Below are 15,749 nucleotides of genomic sequence, written 5' to 3' on the forward strand. Positions count from 1 at the left end.
CTCAACACACCACTCATTGGCCCATACAACACAGAAAGGCTTATAGCTTTCCTAGAGCAGCTCTATGCTCAGCTAGTGCCAGCAGAACAGGGGGAGCCAGTAAGAAACCCCCAAGTTTTTGTCATAGTTTGCGATAACGTTGCTTTTCACCACTCTGCAGCTGTCACAGATTGGTTTGCAGCACATCACAGATTTATGGTTTTGTACCTGCCTGCATATTCACCCTTCCTCAACCCAATAGAGGAGTTTTTCTCTGCCTAGAGGTGGAAAGTGTTTGGTCACCACCCACATGACCAAATGTCTCTTTTGGAAGCCATGCGTGCCGGATGTGAGGACACGAGTCCAGAGGACTGCCAGGGATGGATAAGGCACTCCAGAAGGTTCTTCCCCAGGTGCATGGCAAGAGAAAACATTAGATGTGATGTTGAAGAAAACCTGTGGCCTGATGCTAGAGAGAGGCAGGATTAGCCCCTCAATTATTTTTTCTCATTACTGTAATTCCGTAAATTACTACAGACTATTGAAGCAAACTGCTAATTTTAATTTACATTAAAGAATTGTTATGTTCTAAAAATGGTAATAAATCATGTGAAAGAATGTCCCTCTTTTCTTTGAAGAAAATATGACTTTGTATGAAGTCACTGAAATTGTTCAAACTGTAAAGATGAAAAGTTAGTATTTTCTGTATTGGTGTTTGATGCTAGTGTTTTTACTCTCAGTGTGTTCTGAGTGACAGTGTGTGTTATCTCAGTGAGGGTTGTGCATAGTGTTTGGCTGCACTGAGCGTGTTTTGAGCCATGTGTTAAGAGTTGTGTTGCTTAGAATGAGTTTTGCATTTGAAAATCTTGGCCATGTTCTGTTATAATCTCCACCCGGCACAGCCAGAAGAGGACTAGCAACCCCTCACAGCCTGGTTCCTCTCTAGGCTCCTTCCTAGCTTCTGGCCTTTCTAGGGAGTTTTTCCTAGCCACCGTGCTTCTACACCTGCATTGCTTGCTGTTTGGGGTTTTAGGCTGGGTTTCTGTACAGCACTTTGAGATATCAGCTGATGTACGAAGGGCTATATAAATCAATTTGATTTGATTTGATTTAGCTCAGGTGACTGTTGGTAGTGCAGACTGTAGTTAGAGTTTTGCACATGTGACTCCAGTTGTGCACACTGTCGTTTAGCAATCGAAAAAAACTGTAAATAACACCCTCCGTATTCTGTTAGACAAGTAGCTCTTTATCCACAATATAGCAGGGGGTGTAAATCCATAACACATACGTTTTTCCAGCAGTAGACTATGATCAATAAGGTCAAAAGCCGCAATGAAGTCGAACAAAACAGCCCCCCACAATCTTTTTTATCATCAACCACCCACACTACATCACACACTCTTCTATCTCATACAACCCCATCAAATGTGTCCACACAGACATGAACAACCTCCCACCACTACCACAGCTCCACCTCCCCCAGTAATGTACCCGCATTTGTCGGGAGGTAATGAGTTATTCATGAACGAGTGAATTTAATTAATAAGGTCAGGCAGAGTAATGTAAAGACTTAACCTGCAGGCTTTTATTATCTGTGTGTGTCACGTCCTGACCTTGGAGATCCTTTTTATGTCTCTATTTTGGTCTGGTCAGGGCGTAAGTTGGGGTGGGCATTTCTATGTGTTGTGTTTCTATGATTTTCTATCTCTATGTTTTGGCCGGTATGGTTCTCAATCAGGGACAGCTGTCTATCGTTGTCTCTGATTGGGAACCATACTTAGGTACCCCTTTTTCCCACCTGTGTTTGTGGGAAGCTGACTTTGTTTAGGGCACATAGCCTTTGAGCTTCACGGTTTGCTTTTGTAGTGTTTATTGTTTTGTTTGGCGTCATTTTTGAGTTAATAAAGAAAATGTACGCTCACGACGCTGCACCTTGGTCCTCTCCTTTCATCAGCCGTGTGTGTGTGTGTGTGTGTGTGTGTGTGTGTGTGTGTGTGTGTGTGTGTGTGTGTGTGTGCCTAATATTTAACTACTATATATTCAACCACAGGGTCATTATTACCACAACCACAGTTATTACAATCTGACATGCCTCAGCATTCATTTATCACCTTTTTACTTCTGTTCATAAATACATAGAGTTGAAGTCGGAAGTTTAAATACACTTAGGCTGGAGTCATCAAAACTTGTTATTCCACCACTCCACAAATGTCTTGTTAACAAATGATAGTTTTGGCAAGTTGGTTAGGACATCTCCTTTGTGCAAGACAAAAGTCCTTTTTCCAACAATTGTTTACAGACAGATTATTTCACTTATAATTCACTGCATCACAATTCCAGTGGGTTATAAGTTTACATACACTAAGTTGACTGTGCCTTTAAACAGCTTGGAAAATTCCAGAAAATGATGTCATGGCTTCTGATAGGCTAATTGACATCATTTGAGTCAATTGGAGGTGTACCTGTGAATGTATTTCAAGGTCTACCTTCAAACTCAGTGCCTCTTTGCTTGACATCATGAGAAAAGCTAAATAAATCAGCCAAGACCTCCGAAAAATAATTGTAGACCTCCACAAGTCTGGTTCATTCTTGGGATCAATTTCCAAACACCTGAAGGTACCACGTTCATCTGTACAAACAATAGTACGCAAGTATAAACACCATGGGGCCACGCAGCCGTCATACCGCTCAGGAAGGAGATGTGTTCTGTCTCCTAGAGATGAACGTACTTTGGTGCGAAAAGTGCAAATCAATCCCAGAACAACAGCAAAGAACCTTGTGGAGATGTTGGAGGAAACAGGTACAAAAGTATTTATATCCACAGTAAAATGAGTCCTTTATCGACATAACCTGAAAGACCGCTCAGCAAGGAAGAAGCCACGGCTCCAAAACAGACATAAAAAAGCCAGACTATGGTTTGGAAATGCACATGGGGCCAACGATTGTACATTTTGGAGAAATGTCCTCTGGTCTGCTGAAACAAAAATAGAACTGTTTGCCATAATGACCATTGTTATGTTTGGAGGAAAAAGGGGGAGGCTTGCAAGCCGAAGAACAAGCACATGGGTGGCAGCATCATGTTGTGGGGGGGCTTTGCTGTAGGAGGGACTGGTGCACTTCACAAAATAGATTGCATCATGAGGCAGAAAAATGATGTAGATATATTGAAGCAACATCTCAAGACATGAGTCAGGAAGTTAAAGCTTGGTTGCAAATGTGTCTTCCAAGTGGAGAAGAAAATTTGTGGGCAGAACTGAAAAAAGCGTGTGCAAGCAATGAGGCCTAAAAACCTGACTCAGTTACTCCAGCTCTGTCAGGAGGAATGGGCCAAAATTCCCACAACTTGTGGGAAGCTTGTGGAAGGATACCCGAAACGTTTGACCCAAGTTAAACAATTTAAAGGCAATGCTACCAAATACTAACTGAGTGTATGTAAACTTCTAACCCACTGGGAATGTGATGAAAGAAATAAAAGCTGACATAAAGCTCTCTACTATTATTCTAACATTTCACGTTCTTAAAATAAAGTGGTGATCCTACCTGACCTAAGACAGGGAATTTTTACTCAGATTAAATGTCAGGAATTTTGAAAAACTGAGTTTAAATGTATTTGGCAAAGGTGTATGTAAACTTCCGACTTCAACTGTACATGAGTACCTTGATCTTAATACATACATGAATATCTTATTCTAAATACATTTAGAGGAGAAAAGAGGGAGACAGACAGAGGGAGACAGACAGCGGGAGGGAGGCAGACAGACAGAGGGAGGCAGACAGACAGAGGGAGACAGAAAGAGGGAGACAAAAAGAGGGAGGCAGACAGACAGAGGGAGACAGACAGAGGGAGACAGACAGAGGTTGAGAGACAGAGGGAGGCAGACAGACAGAGGGAGACAGACAGAGGTTGAGAGACAGAGGGAGACAGACAGAGGGAGACAGACAGAGGGAGACAGAAAGAGGTTGGGAGACAGAGGGAGGCAGACACAGGGAGACAGGCAGCGGGAGACAGAAAGAGGGAGATAGACAGAGGGAGGGAGGCAGACAGACAGAGGGAGGCAGACAGACAGAGGGGAGACAGAAAGAGGGAGACAAAAAGAGGGAGGCAGACAGACAGAGGGAGACAAACAGAGGGAGACAGACAGAGGGAGGCAGACAGACAGAGGGAGACAGACAGAGGTTGAGAGACAGAGGGAGACAGACAGAGGGAGACAGACAGAGGGAGACAGAAAGAGGTTGAGAGACAGAGGGAGGAAGACACAGGGAGACAAACAGCGGGAGACAGAAAGAGGGAGACAGACAGAGGGAGGGAGGCAGACAGACAGACAGAGGGAGGCAGACAGACAGAGGGAGACAGAAAGAGGGAGACAAAAAGAGGGAGGCAGACAGAGGTTGAGAGACAGAGGGAGGCAGACAGACAGAGGGAGACAGACAGAGGTTGAGAGACAGAGGGAGACAGACAGAGGGAGACAGACAGAGGGAGACAGAAAGAGGTTGAGAGACAGAGGGAGGCAGACAGACAGAGGGAGACAGACAGAGGGAGACAGACAGAGGGAGACAGAAAGAGGTTGAGAGACAGAGGGAGGCAGACAGACAGAGGGAGACAGACAGAGGTTGAGAGACAGAGGGAGACAGACACAGGGAGACAGACAGCGGGAGACAGAAAGAGGGAGACAGACAGACAGAGGGAGGGAGACAGACAGAGGGAGACAGACTGAGGGAGACAGTCCTGACATGGCCCTTTTTGGGTGTAGCTAGTAGCTTCCTCTTTCTCTCTCTCCCTCTTTCTCCTACACCCAGGTTCTGTTATTTCAGGTCATAAATTCCTGGAGGAGACTCTCTCCCCCAGACCATGCAGAAAGAGACACATAGAGAGAACAATGGATTTCACATGGTTAACTCCTAAATCCCCAAAATGGGGATTTGATATAAAAGGTCCACTTGTGAGAAGGTGGGAATGGTCCGTGGACACTTAATGGACGGGTATGACGAGTGTCTTTCATTTGGTGACCTCAGAGAGGACAGGAAACACACACAACTAGATCTCTGAATATATACATTTCTCAATTACTGGGACTGCATCTAATTCTTGTATAAAATGAATGAGTAAAGATGAAACTATTTGTGAAATGATGAAAGCTGATGCTACACCTGTAATGAAGGAGAATTGTATTCCCTTTCAAGTTTAACCAAGTCATTGGCCTGCTCTTGTGAGAACAGACATGATCTGGCATCATGGAACAGTCCTTTTCTACTGTTATGAATAAAACTCCCTCCTGAGGAAATCCTCTTCAGACCACAAAAACCTCAGTGTCCGCTAAGGTTGCAATGATTGTTGAATTCCTAACCACACCACATGGCACATTGGCTACACGGGTGGAAATGGTTCAACTCTGAGGCTATCGATCCCGACAGAATAAGAGCAAACCTTAGATACTAATTAGTAGTCTGCAGCTAGAAATTATGTCAACCTGGGATGCGAAGACCGACGACCGCCGAAACATCTACTCTATGAGAACATTTCTGAATGGTACTCTGAAGTATACATTGTAACCGCGAAAGACTTGATCTTCTAGGAAGCAGAGAGAGAGAGACTCGTATGAACTCTCCAACAGACAGATGGACGATTCCAACGACGACACACTGAGCGTAAATATATATTGATTGCAGTTATTAGTGAGCGTTCATGTGCAAAGGATTAGCATTTAAATTAATATAATTATCAACTGTGTAGTGATTCTTTTTTTGTCTTTTCCTCTGTTCTCAGTCCACACCCACTTCCCCACCAAGCCGTCATATCGGCTTAACCCACTAAGGAACCTCCCCTATCATTTCCTTGAAACATATCTACTGTTTGTTTGTTTATGCATTTCTGTGATTATTTAGTTAGTTATGGATGATTCATAGTAAAGGCTGGGTTCGTGCAGATAACCAACACTTTACAGCGTTTGGAATGAGACTAATGTGAGGTAAAGAATAATTAATTATTAGAAGACTAATTGATCAGATATTAAAATATCTGAAGAGTTATATTAGGAAAATTATAACTTTGTAATCTGAAGATTTTCCTTGGTGCCCCGACTTCCTAGTTAATTACATTTACATGGTTAGTTTAATCACGTAATAATAATTACAGAGAATTGATTTGATAAAATAACAGTCTTCACTTTAATGATGCCAAAGACACGGCAACAGAAAGTGGGAGACAGAAAGTGGGAGACAGAAAGAGGGAGACAGAAAGTGGGAGACAGAAAGAGGGAGACAGAAAGTGGGAGACAGAAAGAGGGAGACAGAAAGTGGGAGACAGAAAGAGGGAGACAGAAAGTGGGAGACAGAAAGAGGGAGACAGAAAGAGGGAGACAGAAAGAGGGAGACAGAAAGAGGGAGACAGAAAGAGGGAGACAGAAAGAGGGAGACAGAAAGAGGGAGACAGAAAGAGGGAGACAGAGAGAGGGAGACAGAGAGAGGGAGACAGAAAGAGGGAGACAGAAAGTGGGAGACAGAAAGAGGGAGACAGAAAGTGGGAGACAGAAAGAGGGAGACAGAAAGAGGGAGACAGAAAGTGGGAGACAGAAAGAGGGAGACAGAAAGAGGGAGACAGAAAGAGGGAGACCGAAAGAGGGAGACAGAAAGAGGGAGACCGAAAGAGGGAGACAGAAAGTGGGAGACAGAAAGAGGGAGACAGAAAGAGGGAGACAGAAAGACGGAGACAGAAAGAGGGAGACAGAAAGAGGGAGACAGAAAGTGGGAGACAGAAAGAGGGAGACAGAAAGAGGAAGACAGAAAGAGGGAGACAGAAAGAGGGAGACAGAGAGAGGGAGACAGAAAGGGAGACAGAAAGAGGGAGACAGAAAGAGGGAGACAGAAAGAGGGAGACAGAAAGAGGGAGACAGAAAGTGGGAGACAGAAAGAGGGAGACAGAAAGTGGGAGACAGAAAGTGGGAGACAGAAAGTGGGAGACAGAAAGAGGGAGACAGAAAGTGGGAGACAGAAAGTGGGAGACAGAAAGAGGGAGACAGAAAGAGGGAGACAGAAAGAGGGAGACCGAAAGAGGGAGACAGAAAGAGGGAGACCGAAATAGTCCCTTACTACCAGAATCACTACAGCATCACCCCACTACCACTGCTGTTGAGGCTACACAAGATATATGGTGGATGTTCACTCAATCTCATGCTTCAACTAATACAATGCTAAAAAATAAATAAATAAAATAAAATAAAAACTAATCCAATGCTTTTATATGAGGGAGGGGCCCCTTGTGGCCATTTATCTTATCTGTCCAAACAGGGAAGGGATTGAGCATTGTGGGAAAATATTTTTAAACCTCACCCAGCCAAGAGTTAACAGCTGCAGGATTCTGCCTAAGGGAGGACAATAAGAAATCGGAACAGTCACACAAGTGCACTAGCACACACACACGCACGCACACACACACACACACACACACACACACACACACACACACACACACACACACACACACACACACACACACACACACACACACACACACACACACACACACACACACACACACACACACACACACACACACACACACACACACATACAAACAATGAATAACCTTTCTGTTGGATATAAAACAGAGAGAGGGTCTCTGAGCTCTGTGGTATTTGGGGTGAACATGGGAGTACTGTTCTGACAATCTCTCTGCATTCACAGTAATATTAGCCAGGCGTGAGCTGACTGTCTCCCCTGCCCTTTTCCTTAACGTTATTGAGCAAATTAAGAAGGAATCTCAATATATCTTCTAACACCTAAGATCAAAATGGGGTTTTCCTTCAAAAGACTAATTATTGAGAGCTAACGTTAACGTGACTAATAAAGGAACATCCCTCTGGGGAGGGGAGACTCCCAGTGGGATGAACATAGCTATTCCTCCCCCATAAAGACTGTGCACATCTGGCAGAGATAGAGAGATGCCCTTAAACAAATACTTAGTTCAGAGCACATATTACAGGAAGGTAATCTAACCATACGGACTTAGATCATGCCTGTTTTTCACACATACACAGGCGTAGACACACACTCACACGCACGCATAAACATGCACATACAAACATGCACATACAAACATGCACATACAAACATGCACACAAACGTACATAGGGCCAACAGGTTAATCAGGCAGTGATTCGCTGAATCACAGCTTTAACGTTGTTATTTTTGTAGCTGGCTTCCTGTTAAAGGAGAGGGTCATTTTTTTTTTTACAAATTAGCTACATCCACAGGGAGAGCGGGAGAGAGAGAGAGAGAGACAGACAGACAGACAGACAGACAGACAGACAGACAGACAGACAGACAGACAGAGTGTGAAAGAGAGAGAGAGTGTCTGTGGGAATTTCAGTGCTTCAGCGTGTTTTCTACAAGTTTCCTCATGGTTCTATGTCAAGTCATGTTCTCAGAACATTCAGTGAATGTTAAACAACGTTCTTCTGTGGGAATGTCAGTACTTCAGCTTAACGTTTACGACATGTTTCCTTATGGTTCTATTTCAAGTCATGTTCTCAGAACATTCAGTGAATGTTAAACAACGTTCTTCTGTGGGAATGTCAGTACTTCAGCATAACGTCTATTTCAAGTCATGTTCTCACATGTTTCCTTATGGTTCTATTTCAAGTCATGGACTCAGAACATTCAGTGAATGTTAAACAACGTTCTTCTGTGGGAATGTCAGTACTTCAGCTTAACGTTTAACATGTTTCCTTATGTTCTGCTTCAACTTCAGCATAACGTTCTCAGAACATTCAGTGAATGTTAAACATGTTTCCTTATGGTTCTATTTCAAGTCATGGACTCAGAACATTCAGTGAATGTTAAACAACGTTCTTCTGTGGGAATGTCAGTACTTCAGCATAACGTTTACGACATGTTTCCTTATGGTTCTATTTCAAGTCATGGACTCAGAACATTCAGTGAATGTTAAACAACGTTCTTCTGTGGGAATGTCAGTACTTCAGCATAACGTTTACGACATGTTTCCTTATGGTTCTATTTCAAGTCATGGACTCAGAACATGAAATAAACCGTTCCATAAAAACCACAAGAAAACATTAGTAGGCTGATGTTCAAAGAACGTTCTAAGAATGTTATTTAAACATGTACATTCCGTTCTCAGCATCAACAAAACTCTTGTTAAGTGTGTTCAGGTGTATCGGCCACGCCCACTAATTGGCCACACCTGATCTTAATGAGTGCTTGTTTCCTTTAAATAGTGTCTGTTTGAATAGACTGAAATGAACATGGCCCTAGTTGCAGGTGGAAATGTTACATGCTTGATTCAGTGTCGCCAAATTGTGTTCCTTTCGTTGTTTCTTTCAGTCCCATTGTGTTCTGGGTTGCCGGGTCAAAGTAACATTTGTCGCCCAATGACTTTCAAAACCCGCGCACAAGGCTGGAAAACTTGCCCAAAATGTTTGGAGTTGCCACATTTAGCCCCCAAAAACTTTTTCCTTAACGTTATTGAGCGAATTAAGAAGGAATCTTGATTTAGCTTCTAACACCTAAGATCAAAATGGGGTTTTCATCAAAATAATCATTATTGCGAGCTAACGTTAATGTGACTAATAAAGGACTTTGAATATGTCGCAAGAGAAAATATAAATCACCCTTATTAAACTTTAAAAACGTTGTCTATTTTCTGGCAATTGTGCCATGACTATGTGCCAGATGTTAAGACTACAACCCGCTATAAATGGCCTATTTGTGAGATTAATGAAATAAACACATCAGGCTTTGGATCGGCCTACTGACTAGACTCTGGGTTTATGATTGTAATTCAATTTTGCCATAGTTTGCTTAGCTAGATGCAGGTAACCTATAGCCCCTGATAGGCCTACATCTTATTTCAGATAGCCTATAGTAGCCTAGGCAAGATGAACGATCAACATGAACAGCGAGGCGATTTCAAGGAAGGAAGTGCTTCGGTTGCCCAGTAGCATACTGGAATAGGCTACTGAGGATAGGATCGTCATTTAATTCACTGACTCAAATATTAAAATATGGATATGAACTGAATAGGCCTATGCTTGTCAACAACAGCCAGTGTTTTTATTTGATTTGAACCTGTATCCTAATCGGACTAATTTACCTTCAATCTAATGCATTCTAACAATAGCTGATCGGCAATTGCGATAGAATTGGTGACCATGATCACAATTGATAACTTCCAATTTCATTAGCTAAACATGGCCGTTAACCATTGCATAACAACACTGCTCCAGGTAGGTACCCTACCCTAATTTGTGCCTACAAGTGGCACAAATTGATTTGCAATGACTCAGTGATATCGTCATTTTAACATATTTATTGTATAAATGGTAGGCTACAAATCAAATCAATCAAATCAAAATCAAATCAAATTTTATTTGTCACATACACATGGTTAGCAGATGTTAATGCGAGTGTAGCGAAATGCTTGTGCTTCTAGTTCCGACAATTCAGTGATAACCAACAAGTAATCTAACTAACAATTCTAAAACTACTGTCTTATACACAGTGTTAGGGGATAAAGAATATGTACATAAGGATATATGAGTGAGTGATGGTACAGAGCAGCATACAGTAGATGGTATCGAGTACAGTATATACATATGAGATGAGTATGTAGACAAAGTAAACAAAGTGGCATAGTTAAAGTGGCTAGTGTACATGTATTACATAAGGATGCAGTCGATGATGTAGCAGTCATATGATGAATAATGTAGGGTAAGTAACATTATATAAGGTAGCATTGTTTAAAGTGGCTAGCATAATTTCAGTGGCTGGAGTTGGGTCATCACAGTGTGTTGGCAGCAGCCACTCAATGGTGGCTGTTTAACAGTCTGATAGCCTTGAGATAGAAGCTGTTTTTCAGTCTCTCAGTCCCAGCTTTGATGCAATGTACTGACCTCGCTCTCTGGAATAGCGGGGTGAACAGGCATTTCGGGTGGTTGATGTCCTTGATGATCTTTATGGCCTTCCTGTAACATCGGGGTGGTGTAGGTGTCCTGGAGGGCAGGTAGTTTGCCCCCGGTGATGCGTTGTAGCAGACCTCACTACCCTCTGGAGAGCCTTACGGTTGAGGGCGGAGCAGTTGCATACCAGGCGGTGATACAGCCCGCCAGGATGCTCTCGATTGTGCATCTGTAGAAGTTCGTGAGTGCTTTTGGTGACAAATAAAGGTTGAAGAGGCGCTAGGCTGTCAGTGTGAGTGGACCATTCAGTTTGTCTGTGATGTGTAAGGAACTTATTGCTACCCTCTCCACTACTGTTCCATCGATGTGGATAGGGGGTGTTCCTCTGCTGTTTCCTGAAGTCCACAATCATCTCCTTAGGTTGACGTTGAGTGTGAGGTCACCACACTTCACCTCCTCCCTGTAGGCCGTCTCGTCGTTGTTGGTAATCAAGCCTTGTTGTGTCGTCCGCAAACTTGATGATTGAACGCAGTCGTTAAGGAGAGGGCTCAGAACGCACCCTACAGTAGCCTACATTAGGCTCCAGAGTGGCGCAGTAGTCAAAGGCACTGCATCTCAGTGCTAGAGGCATCACTACAGACCCTGGTTCGATTCCAGGCTCTATCACAACCGGGCGTGATTGGGAGTCCCATATGGCGAAGCATAATTGGCCCAGCGTCGTCCGGGTCAGGGCTTGGCTGGGGTAGGCTCATTTAAATATTGCCTAGTTAAATAAAGGTTAAATAACATTTTGAATTTAATATAAAATTAAAATAAATAGGCTACTTGATGACCAACATATGAAAATGTGTCATTCTCCACATTTAATGTCAGTTTCATTGTGGACTTTTAACCATAACAGAAGCATGCAAGTGAATTCCATATGTCCCATTTCAAATGTCCACTCACAGCATGCGGAAAACCCTTCGAATGATATGGTTTTACATTAGCAACGTCGACATTAGAATGCACTTTAAACCACCTCTGAGCGAATGTATCTCATGCCTAAGGTCGTTTTCCTGTGCTTTGTCACCCTTATTTTTTGATGCGCATCAGTTCTTGCACGTTAATATGTTTTATGAAAAAGGGTTGGAAATAGGTGTCTCCATAATGACAATTTAAATAGCCAACCTACAACTGGTAAAAAGTTGTCACGACCTGCGCGTGTGCTGCTCTGTCTCCTCTCACTCACGACGAGACTCCGCTGCAGCGCTCAGTCTCAACACACACCTCGCCCTCCTCACCACTCACTCACTCACTCTGATTGTGTTTGGAGTTGGTCTCAAGGAGGACCGATTTGACTTTTAGGTTGTAGTTACAGCTATGAAGCTCTAGAGGGGAGCATTGAACAGTGCATTAGCAATGGATTGGCATTAGGTAATGGTCAATAAAAAAATTAAAAAAAATTATTTCACCTTTATTTAACCAGCTAGGCCAGTTGAGAACAAGTTTTAATTTACAACTGCGACCTGGCCAAGATAAAGCAAAGCAGTGCGACACAGACAACACTGAGTTATACATGTAATGAACCAACATACAGTCAATAACACAATATAAAAGTATATATACAGTGTGTGTAAATTAAGATTAGGGAGGTAAGGCAATAAATAGGACATAGTGGCGAAATATTTACAATTTAGCAATTAAACACTGGAGTGATAGATGAGCAGAAGATGAATGTGCAAGTAGAGATACTAAGCTGCTCTGACAGCTGATGCTTAAAGTTAGTGAGGGAGATATGAGTCTCCAGCTTCAGTGATTTTTGCAATTGTTCCAGTCATTGGCAGCAGAGAACTGGAAGGAAAGGCGGCCAAATGAGGAGTTGGCTTTGGGGGTGACCAGTGAAATATACCTGCTGGAGCACGTGCTACAGGTGGGTGTTGCTATGGTGACCAGTGAGCTGAGATAAGGCGGGTCTACCTAGCAAAGACTTATAGATGACCTGGAGCCGGTGGGTTTGGCGACGAATATGAAGCGAGGGCAAGCCGACGAGAGCATACAGGTCGCAGCATTGGGTAGTATATGGGGCTTTGGTGACAAAACAGATGGCACTGTGATAGACTGCATCCAATTTGCTGAGTAGAGTGTTGGAGGCTTTTTGTAAATGACATCGCCAAAGTCAAGGATCGGTAGGATAGTCAGTTTTACGAGGGCATGTTTGGCAGCATGAGTGAAGGATGCTTTGTTGCGAAATACGGAGCTTATTCTAGATTTAACTTTTGATTGGAGATGCTTAATGTGAGTCTGGAAGGAGAGTTTACAGTCGAACCAGACATCTAGGTATTTGTAGTTGTCCACATATTCTAAGTCAGAACCATCCAGAGTAGTGATGCTGGACGGGCGGGCAGGTGCAGGCAGAGATCGGTTGAAGAGCATACATTTAGTTTTACTAGCATTTAAAGCAGTTGGAGGCCACGGAAGGAGAGTTGTAGGGCATTGAAGCTCGTCTGGAGGTCTGTTAGCACAGTGTCCAAACAAGGGCCAGAAGTATACAGAATGGTGTCGTCTGCATAGAGGTGGATCGGAGAATCACCAGCAGCAAGAGTACATCATTGATGTATACAGAGAAAAGAGTCGGCCTGAGGATTGAACCCTGTGGCCCCATAGAAACTGTCACAGGTTCGGGCAACAGGCCCTCCGATTTGACACACTGAACTCTGTCTGAGAAGTAGTTGGTGAACCAGGCGAGGCAGTCATTTGAGAAACCAATGCTGTTGAGTCTGCTGATAAGAATGTGGTGATTGACAGAGTCGAAAGCCTTGGCCAGGTCGATGAAGACGGCTGCACAGTACTGTCTTTTATTGATGGCGGTTATGATATCGTTTAGGACCTTGAGCGTGGCTGAGGTGCACCCACGACCAGCTCGGAAACCAGATTGCATAGCGGAGAAGGTACGGTGGGATTCGAAATGGTCGGTGATCTGTTTGTTAACATGGTATTCGAAGACCTTGGAACCAACCTAGTGCGTTGAGGATAAAGAATAAAAGGAGCAGATTTATGGGCGTGGTACAATAGATTCAAGGCATAATGTACAGACAAGGTTATGGTAGAATGTGAGTACAGTGGAGGTAAACCTATGCGTTGGGTGACGAGCGGTTTCGTCTCTGGAGGCATCAGTTAACCTAGGTGAGGTCTCCGCATGTGTGTGGGGTGGGACGAAAGAGCTATCTATGGCATTATCCAGCAAATCTGAGTTTATTTTAAATCCAGTTTAGAGTTTGACTTGATGTAGTGCTGATTTAAATCCAGGTATAATGGTATATAATATATTACAATGGTTATAATGGGATTATAAATGGGCCAACATTCACACACAATAATTAGAAGTAGAACACCTTTTAAAACCAAAACGTTTTTATTTTTCTTCTGATACAAAAGTATTTTATTTTTATAAACTTTTTTTGTGGTTTTTGATGTATTTTTACAAAGATAAATTAGCATTTCTTATAATACATTTAAAAAACATCAAAACACCTGTTTCTCTTTACAAAAAAGTCCTTGATGGAGTTGTGGGGTTGGCAGTACCCAAAGGTCTTAGGTACTAACAGGTTCTTAAAATCACACTTCAAAAGGACACTTCCCAAAACACACCTATTCCTCATAGTGTAGTCACTATATGGGGAATGATAGGTTCATTTTGAGACCTGTTACCAGAGGACTTGTACTGGCAACACAGTAGAGATGTCGAGAGACATGCTGCAGTAACAGAGTCGAGAGACAGGCTGCAGTAACAGAGTAGAGAGACAGGCTGCAGTAACAGAGTAGAGAGACAGGCTGCAGTAACAGAGTCGAGAGAGGCTACAGTAACAGAGTAGAGAGACAGGCTGCAGTAACAGAGTCGAGAGAGGCTACAGTAACAGAGTAGAGAGACAGGCTGCAGTAACAGAGTAGAGAGACAGGCTGCAGTAACAGAGTCGAGAGACAGGCTGCAGTAACAGAGTCGAGAGACAGGCTGCAGTAACAGAGTCGAGAGACAGGCTGCAGTAACAGAGTCGAGAGACAGGCTGCAGTAACAGAGTAGAGAGACAGGCTACAGTAACAGAGTAGAGAGACAGGCTACAGTAACAGAGTAGAGAGACAGGCTGCAGTAACAGAGTAGAGAGACAGGCTGCAGTAACAGAGTAGAGAGACAGGCTGCAGTAACAGAGTAGAGAGACAGGCTGCAGTAACAGAGTAGAGAGACAGGCTGCAGTAACAGAGTAGAGAGACAGGCTACAGTAACAGAGTAGAGAGACAGGCTGCAGTAACAGAGTCGAGAGACAGGCTGCAGTAACAGAGTAGAGAGAGGCTACAGTAACAGAGTAGAGAGAGGCTACAGTAACAGAGTCAAGAGACAGGCTACAGTAACAGAGTCAAGAGACAGGCTGCAGTAACAGAGTAGAGAGACAGGCTGCAGTAACAGAGTAGAGAGACAGGCTACAGTAACAGAGTAGAGAGACAGGCTGCAGTAACAGAGTAGAGAGACAGGCTGCAGTAACAGAGTAGAGACAGGCTACAGTAACAGAGTAGAGAGACAGGCTGCAGTAACAGAGTAGAGAGACAGGCTGCAGTAACAGAGTCGAGAGACAGGCTGCAGTAACAGAGTCGAGAGACAGGCTACAGAGTCCCTCTGTCTGTCTTTGACTGTTTCTCTGCTGTGTGTGTGTGTTGTATTTGACTGTTTCTCTGCTGTGTGTGTGTGTACTGTTTCTCCGTGTGTGTGTGTTTGTATTTGACTGTTTCTCTGTGTGTGTGTGTGTGTTGTATTTGACTTTTCTCTGCTGTGTGTGTGTGTGTATTTGACTTTCTCTGTGTGTGTGTGCGTATGTATTTGACTGT

The sequence above is a fragment of the Oncorhynchus nerka genome, linkage group LG11 (assembly GCF_034236695.1).
Source record: "Oncorhynchus nerka isolate Pitt River linkage group LG11, Oner_Uvic_2.0, whole genome shotgun sequence".
NCBI classification, from domain to species: Eukaryota; Metazoa; Chordata; class Actinopteri; order Salmoniformes; family Salmonidae; genus Oncorhynchus; species Oncorhynchus nerka.